Below are 2583 nucleotides of genomic sequence, written 5' to 3'. Positions count from 1 at the left end.
AAAATACCATCAAAACTCTAAAGCGTAAGTTTAGAGAGTGTTTCGTAGATATTAGTTCGTTAGGGCATTCACGAGTGAAGCATGAATCGTCTACCATGGTTGTATCCTGAGACTTGATATTCGTACAGTTCAGTCTCACTACGGAACGAATATTCAGAGTTAAGGAAATATATTGTATCTCGACTCAATGTCCGTTTTTTTAAACGATTTTCTTCTCAGTTTCTATCTGAGTTATTCAGAGTAAGAAATATATTATTTCAATTCGGTTTCCAGCTTCCACAGTCAGTTCAGCTTAATCTTTAGAAAAGTAGTCCTCTTGTCCTCCTTTTCAGTCTCAGTTACTTTCTCGTTCGTAGATAGCACTATCCCATTGAACTGTTGTGTAGCCCAAAACAACCCGAGAAGGTAAATTATTTGTGAGAAGGACAACAGATAAATTAGATTCTTAGTATTATTTAGGAGGACATGTTCCATATTTTACCAAAATCTCAGCGTCCAATACAGAGCATGATATGTCGTTTGCAAAAAGGGTGACTACCAAAACTATTTTTTTTTCCTGTCAAATTCAGAATGAAAGGAAAATTTTCATTAAAGTTCAAAGAAAAGGTAAACATTATTTCTGGCCAGAGTTGGTCGATCTTCTTGGGTTTAGGATCTTGAGAAGACATGGTGTCATCGTCGGAAGAAACACTATGGTCATGTCAGCTTTTCTTCCACGCCTTCACCATTCTTCTTCTTGAATCCTCATACTAAACACAGCCAAAGATTCAGAACACAATCTCCATTTTCTCATTTGCGTGACATCGTTAGACCGGCCACTGAACGAAACCAGAGATTTAAAATCGCCGCCGGTCGTTTATCTTCTCTTATTCTCTTCTCTTCCATGTTTCTAATTAAGTTTTGTTTCAATATTTTGTTTGCTCTCTTCCTTCAGCATCTTTTTCCTCGGCCGTTTTTATTTCTTCAACATGAACAATCATTCTCTGGATCAGTCTTATATCAATCTTGCCATCTCAAAAATTTCTCCAGGAATCATTGACTGTAAATAAGATTGTCATGAGTGTTTCAAAAAAAAAAAAAAATTGTCATGAGAGTCAACCATATATATTCAAATAAACATGAAGTAGTGGTTTAAATATTGACATATGAGACAGATAAGTATGATAGGCAAACGCCATTTTCTATACTAGGCTTATTGTGACAAATCCATTAAAAATCATCTAAGTTATATTATAAAAGAACCAAAGTATAACAATTTCGTTTATCAAAGTTTATTGATTCAGTTTATTCACAGCTTATAACAAAGGCAATTCACTACCTTCACTTATCTCAGGTTAATACATTTGTCCCATGAGTAGTAGTTCTTTTTCATTTTGTAATTGCAACCTGCACGTAGAAAACTTCAATTGGTAAGGAAACCAAGCACAAAGCATTAAACAGGCATAGATAGTTCTCAAAGAAATCAACTTACAACTTCACATGTGTGCTTATTGATAGCTAAGCAAAACAGGACCAATGTTCCATCACCAACCTCTTTAATTAATTTGTACCTATAAAGTCGCAAGGCAGGAATAAGCAAACCCGTATGCAGTGTATTAAGGGAAAATTAAGCAGTAGTGCAACCTAATAAACTCGTATGCAATTCCATTTGTTCTGACTTCTGAGCATCGAGCAGCAGTGAAAACCTTTTGAATAATTGAATCATGTCAATTGCAAAACAGTCTGACAATAACTGTATAAGCAGTATAGAGTTTCGATAAGGGATTGTATGTATCCGCGTCTCCTTTCAGTATGAGTCCTTGAGTTCATCATAATCAGCTCGGCAAAAAAATCAAGGAGTAATATAAATCAAGAATTATCTGTTAAACATACACATCCCCGTCATATAACTATAACAAAAAAAATCAAGGAGGAGAGATCTACCCAACTCTAGATCGGTAATCAAGGAGCTAAGACAATTGGAAGAAAGAAGAACATGGCATGAGGCTTGACGATCTTGCCCTTGAATTTCTTAGCTTTCTCCTCCTTGCAGAGAGTGTAAGATTCCTTGGTCGGGAAAAATATTGACGAACTCTAAATCACGATTTCGGGAAGGTGTTGATGAAACCTCTTGTATAAAGAAAGCAAACGATGCCAGAAAAGAAGAGGATATCATAGATATTTATAGTCGAGGGGATGTGGAGAGTTGTGTTGTGTTGAGTCCGTGTGCTCTGAAGATGTATATCAATCATATATTAAGGTTGAGAATGGCGACATGTGATTCGCGGTTTTCATTGCGGAATTTACAAAACCGCATTTCATTTACCATTCACAATTCTTGTCAAGGAAGTGCGGTTTTCAAGAAAAAAAAATACGAAAACCGCAAATACAATTTTTATGTTGTAAAGTGGTTGACAACAGTGCAAAACCGCTACGCATCTGATAGCTAGCGTTATTTAAAAAACGCACTCCAACAGTAATAGAAACAATGTTTACGTTCACACTGCTTTAATTTCATTTTCTTCGTAACTCATTTTAAACAATAAATATTTTTCTTTATTTCAAAAAATGAAAATAGAGAATTTAATTAATTATACAAATAAA

The 2583-nt window shown here is 35.0% G+C and overlaps 1 long non-coding RNA gene across 1 annotated transcript; it reads right to left on the bottom strand.

The window, feature by feature from the left end:
• Nucleotides 1–430: 430 nt before the first annotated feature.
• LOC106392363 lies at nucleotides 431–2202 on the bottom strand. The gene is made up of 4 exons (XR_001278770.3): nucleotides 1624–2202; nucleotides 1472–1550; nucleotides 1319–1386; nucleotides 431–1039 (listed from the first exon to the last, which is right to left on the bottom strand). It is a non-coding gene; the product is annotated as an uncharacterized LOC106392363 (long non-coding RNA).
• Nucleotides 2203–2583: the final 381 nt, after the last annotated feature.

This window comes from Brassica napus, chromosome C9, assembly GCF_020379485.1.
Source record: "Brassica napus cultivar Da-Ae chromosome C9, Da-Ae, whole genome shotgun sequence".
In the NCBI taxonomy this organism is placed as follows: Eukaryota; Viridiplantae; Streptophyta; class Magnoliopsida; order Brassicales; family Brassicaceae; genus Brassica; species Brassica napus.
This window is presented reverse-complemented; position numbering and strand designations above follow the sequence as displayed.